The sequence below is a fragment of the Chiloscyllium punctatum genome, chromosome 3 (genome assembly GCF_047496795.1).
Source record: "Chiloscyllium punctatum isolate Juve2018m chromosome 3, sChiPun1.3, whole genome shotgun sequence".
NCBI classification, from domain to species: domain Eukaryota; kingdom Metazoa; phylum Chordata; class Chondrichthyes; order Orectolobiformes; family Hemiscylliidae; genus Chiloscyllium; species Chiloscyllium punctatum.
Window position 1 is genome coordinate 140,422,451 of NC_092741.1, and position 6,000 is coordinate 140,428,450.

Here is a 6,000-nt window from a genome sequence, read left to right on the forward strand (position 1 = left end):
CCATACAGTCTATATCTTCTCTATCCTTTTCTGCAGTAAATACTGATGCAAAATATTCATTTAGTATCTTCCCCATATTCTGTGGCTCCACACAAAAGCCGCCTTTCTGATCTTTGAAGGGCCCTCTTCTCTCCCTAGTTACCCTTTTGTCCTTAATATATTTGTAAAAACGTTTTGGATTCTCCTTAATTCTATTTGCCAAAGCTATCTCATGTCCCCGTTTTGCCCTCCTGATTTCCCTCTTAAGTATACCCCTGTGATAAGAACTGGTCCTAATGGGCAGAATCCCCTGGCCATGTCGAGTGCCTGACAGCAGGACCGGAGGTACATACAATGTCCAATCAAAGGCTGATTAACAGGGCCAAACAATGGACCGGGAGGGTGGGGCAGAAAATCATTGGCTGCACCATTCCACACGAGGTCAAAGGTCACCATATTTAAATGGCACTGGATACATGTTCACTCCCTGCAAACAGCAGCATTATTCTACCAGTCTGAAAGAAGGAATTTCAACTGGAACTGTTGCTACACCCTTCCCTCCTGCCACACTGGGAACCCTGGAGGTACTGTTAGCCCCCTCTTCCCTACCACCTGCTGCCATCCCATTCAAACGCACACCCCTGTTTCAGCACAGAAAACACTGCCTCCCCACAGGTTTTCCCTCAGGCCACTGGGTAAAACTGTGAAGTCCTGTTTCCCAGTGATGGTGACAGGAGGGCCTCCTGTCTGACCAGGCATCCAGGATAGTGATCGTCTTTGGGTTCGCAATGAAATTGGGACCAATACTGGAAAAGGGTCAGGGATCTCCTGCAATCTGGAAGGATAAATAACAAGATCTCATCACGACAGAGTGGCATTCATGAGAGTATCAAGCAATGTAAGTATGTGAGTGTGAAGATATGCTAGGCAGGAGGAGCATTTGGGTCTGAGGTCTCAACACCAGATTGATCGTGTGGACTGAATGAGCAGAATCTCTCGGGCCTGCACAGTGCTTTAAGAAGGATGTCAGGAGGATAGTTTCCCAGCTCAGTGTAGTGGGCCCTTGTGACAGTCTCCCAGCACAATGTAGTGGGCCCCTGTGACAGTCTCCCAACTCAGTGTAGTGGGTCCCTGTGACAGTCTCCCAGCTCAGTGTAGTGGGCCCTGTGACAGTCTCCCAACTCAGTGTAGTGGGCCACTGTGACAGTCTCCCAGCTCAGTGCAGTGGGCCCCTGTGACAGTCTCCCAACTCAGTGTAGTGGGCCCCTGTGACAGTCTCCCAGCTCAGTGTAGTGGGCCACTGTGACAGTCTCCCAGCTCAGTGCAGTGGACCCTTGTGACAGTCTCCCACCTCAGTGTAGTGGGCCCCTATGGCAGTCTCCCAGCTCAGTGTACTGGGCCCCTGTGACAATCTCCCAGCTCAGTGTACTGGGCCCCTGTGTCAGTCTCCCAGCTCAGTGTAATGGGCCCCTGTGACAGTCTCCCAGCTCAGTATACTGAGCCCTGTGTCAGTCTCCCTGCTCAGTGTAGTGTACCCCTGTGACTGTCTCCCATCTCAGTGTAGTAGGCCGCGACAACAGTCTTCCTGCTTAGTGTAGTGGGCCCCTGTGACAGTCACCCAGCTCAGTGTAGTGGGCATCTACAACAGTCTCCTAGCACAGTGTAGTGGGCCCCTGTGACAGTCTCCCAGCTCAATGTGGTGGGCCCTATAACAGTCTTCCTGCTCAGTGTGGTGGGCCACTGTGGCAGTCTCCCAGCTCAGTTCAGTAGGCCCCCAGAACAGTCTCGCAGCTCAGTGTAGTGGGCCCCTGTGACAGTCTCCCAGCTCAGTGTGGTGGGCGCCTGTGACAGTCTCCCAACTCAGTGTAGTAGGCCCTGTGACAGTCTGCCAGCTCAGTGTAGTGGGCCCTGTGACAGTCTCCCAGCACAGTGTAGTGGGCCCTGTGACAGTCTCCCAGCTCAGTGTAGTGGGCCCTATGACAGTCTCGTAGCTCAGTGTAGTGGGCCCCTACAGCAGTCTCCCAGCTCAGTGTAGTGGCCCCTCTGGCAGTCTCCCAGCTCAGTGTAGTGGGCCCCGGTGACAGTCTCCCAGCACAGTGTGGTGGGCCCCTGTGTCAGTCTCCCAGCTCAGTGTAGTGGGCCACTGTGACAGTCACGCAGCTCGGTGGAGTGGGGTCCCGTGTCAGTCTCCCAGCTCAGTGTAGTGGACCCCTATGACAGTCTCCCAACTCAGTGTAGTGGGCCCCTGTGACAGTCTCCCAACTCAGTGTAGTGGGCCCTATGACAGTCTCGTAGCTCAGTGTAGTGGGCCCCTACAACAATCTCCCAGCTCAGTGTAGTGGCCCCTCTGGCAGTCTCCCAGATCAGTGTAGTAGACCCCTACAACAGTCTCCCAGCTCAGTGTAGTGGCCTCTGTGTCAGTCTCCCAGCTCACTGTAGTGGGCCCCTACAAATGTCTCCCAGCTCAGTGTAGTGGCCCCTGTGGCAATCTCCCAGCTCAGTGTAGTGGGTCCCTGTGACAGTCTCCCAGCTCAGTGTCTTGCCCCATGTGACAGTCTCCTAGCACAGTGTAGTGGGCCCCTGTGACAGTCTCCCAGCTCAATATAGTGGGCTCCTGTGTCAGTCTCCCAACTCAGTGTATTGGGCCCCGATGACAGTCTCCCAGCTCAGTGTAGTGGGTCCCTGTGACAGTCTCCCAGCTCAGTGTGGTGGGTCCCTGTGACAGTCTCCCAGCTCAGTGTAGTGGCCCCTACAACAATCTCCCAGCTCAGTGTAGTGGCCCCTCTGGCAGTCTCCCAGATCAGTGTAGTAGACCCCTACAACAGTCTCCCAGCTCAGTGTAGTGGCCTCTGTGTCAGTCTCCCAGCTCACTGTAGTGGGCCCCTACAACTGTCTCCCAGCTCAGTGTAGTGGCCCCTGTGGCAGTCTCCCAGCTCAGTGTAGTGGGCCCCTGTGACAGTCTCCCAGCTCAGTGTAGTGGGCCCCTGTGACAGTCTCCCAGCTCAATGTAGTGGGCCCCTGTGACAGTATCCCAGCACAGTGTAGTGGGCCCATGAGACACCCTCCCAGCTCAGTGTCGTGGCCCCTGTGACAGTCTCCCAGCCTAGTCTGGTGGGCCCTATGTCAGTTTCCGAGCTCAGTGTAGTGGGCCCCTGTGACAGTCTCCCAGCACAGTGTCTTGGCACCTGTGTCAGTCTCCCAGCTCAGTGTAGTGGGCCACTGTGACAGTCTCCCAGCACAGTGTAGTGAGCCCATGAGACACTTTCCCAGCTCAGTGTAGTGGCCCCTGTGACAGTCTCCCAGCTCAGTGTCTTGGCCCTTGTGACAGTCTCCCAGCTCAGTGTAGTGGGCACCTGTGGCTGTCTCCCAGCTCAATGTAGTGGGCCCCTGTGACAGTCTCCCAGCTCAGTGTAGTTTACCCTATGACAGTCTCGCAGCTCAGTGTAGTCGGCCTCTGTGACAGTCTCCCAGCTCAGTGTGGTGGTCTCTGTGACCCCCTCCCAGCTCAGTGTAGTGGCCCCTGTGACAGTCTCCCAGCTCAGTGTAGTGGGCCCCTGTGAAAGTCTGACTGCTCCGTGTAGTGGGCCCCTGTGACAGTCTCCCAGTTCAGTGTAGTGGCCCCTGTGACACCCTCCCAGCTCAATGTAGTGTCCCCTGTGACAGTCTCCCAGCTCAGTGTCTTGCCCCATGTGACAGTCTCCTAGCAGTGTAGTGGGCCCCTGTGACAGTCTCCCAGCTCAATATAGTGGGCTCCTGTGTCAGTCTCCCATGTCAGGGTAGTGGGCCCCTGTGACAGTCTCCCAACTCAGTGTATTGGGCCCCGATGACAGTCTCCCAGCTCAGTGTAGTGGCCCCTGTGGCAGTCTCCCAGCTCAGTGTAGTGGGTCCCTGTGACAGCCTCCCAGCTCAGTGTCTTGCCCCATGTGACAGTCTCCTAGCACAGTGTAGTGGGCCCCTGTGACAGTCTCCCAGCTCAATATAGTGGGCTCCTGTGTCAGTCTCCCAACTCAGTGTATTGGGCCCCGATGACAGTCTCCCAGCTCAGTGTAGTGGGTCCCTGTGACAGTCTCCCAGCTCAGTGTGGTGGGTCCCTGTGACAGTCTCCCAGCTCAGTGTAGTGGCCTCTGTGTCAGTCTCCCAGCTCACTGTAGTGGGCCCCTACAACCGTCTCCCAGCTCAGTGTAGTGGCCCCTGTGGCAGTCTCCCAGCTCAGTGTAGTGGGCTCCTGTGACAGTATCCCAGCTCAATGTAGTGGGCCCATGTGACAGTCTCCCCGCTCAGTGTAGTGGGTCCCTGTGACAGTCTCCCAGCTCAGTATAGTGGCCCCTGTGGCAGTCTCCCAGCTCAGTGTAGTGGCGCCTGTGGCAGTCTCCCAGCTCAGTGTAGTGGGCCCCTGTGACAGTCTCCCTGCTCAGTGTAGTAGGCCCTGTGACAGACTCCCAGCTCAGTGTAGTGGGCCCCTGTGACAGTCTCCCTGCTCAGTGTAGTAGGCCCTGTGACAGACTCCCAGCTCAGTGTAGTGGGCCCCTGTGACAGTCTCCCTGCTCAGTGTAGTAGGCCCTGTGACAGACTCCCAGCTCAGTGCAATGTGTCCTGTGACTGCCTCTCAGCTCAGTGCAGTGGGCCCTGTGACAGCATCACAGCTCAGTGTAGTGGGCCCCTGTGTCAGTCTCCCAGCTCAGTGTAGTGGGCCACTGTGACAGTCTCCCAGCTCGGTGGAGTGGGGTCCCGTGTCAGTCTCCCAGCTCAGTGTAGTGGACCCCTGTGACAGTCTCCCAACTCAGTGTAGTGGGCCCCTGTGACAGTCTCCCAACTCAGTGTATTGGGCCCCGATGACAGTCTCCCAGCTCAGTGTAGTGGCCCCTGTGGCAGTCTCCCAGCTCAGTGTAGTGGGCCCCTGTGACAGTCTCCCAGCTCAATATAGTGGGCTCCTGTGTCAGTCTCCCAACTCAGTGTATTGGGCCCCGATGACAGTCTCCCAGCTCAGTGTAGTGGCCTCTGTGTCAGTCTCCCAGCTCACTGTAGTGGGCCCCTACAACCGTCTCCCAGCTCAGTGTAGTGGCCCCTGTGGCAGTCTCCCAGCTCAGTGTAGTGGGCTCCTGTGACAGTATCCCAGCTCAATGTAGTGGGCCCATGTGACAGTCTCCCCGCTCAGTGTAGTGGGTCCCTGTGACAGTCTCCCAGCTCAGTATAGTGGCCCCTGTGGCAGTCTCCCAGCTCAGTGTAGTGGCACCTGTGGCAGTCTCCCAGCTCAGTGTAGTGGGCCCCTGTGACAGTCTCCCTGCTCAGTGTAGTAGGCCCTGTGACAGACTCCCAGCTCAGTGCAATGTGTCCTGTGACTGCCTCTCAGCTCAGTGCAGTGGGCCCTGTGACAGCATCACAGCTCAGTGTAGTGGGCCCCTGTGTCAGTCTCCCAGCTCAGTGTAGTGGGCCACTGTGACAGTCTCCCAGCTCGGTGGAGTGGGGTCCCGTGTCAGTCTCCCAGCTCAGTGTAGTGGACCCCTGTGACAGTCTCCCAACTCAGTGTAGTGGGCCCCTGTGACAGTCTCCCAACTCAGTGTAGTAGGCCCCTGTGACAGTCTCCCAGCTCAGTGTAGTGGGCCCTATGACAGTCTCATAGCTCAGTGTAGTGGGCCCTTACAACAGTCTCCCAGCTCAGTGTAGTGGCCCCTCTGGCAGTCTCCCAGATCAGTGTAGTGGGCCCCTGTGACAGTCTCCCAGCTCAGTTTAGTGAGCCCCTGTGACAGTCTCCCAGCTCAGTGTGGTGGGCCACTGTGGTAGTCTCCCAGCTCAGTGTAGTAAACCCCTAAAACATTCTCCCAGCTCAGTGTAGTGGCCCCTGTGTCAGTCTCCCAGCTCAGTGTAGTGGGCCCTACAACAGTCTCCCAGCTCAGTGTAGTGGGCCCTGTGACAGTCTCCAAGCTCAGTTTAGTGGGCCCCTGTGACAGTCTCCCAGCTCAGTGTAATGGGCCCCTGTGACAGTCTCCCAGCTCAGTGTGATGGGCCCCTGTGACAGTCTCC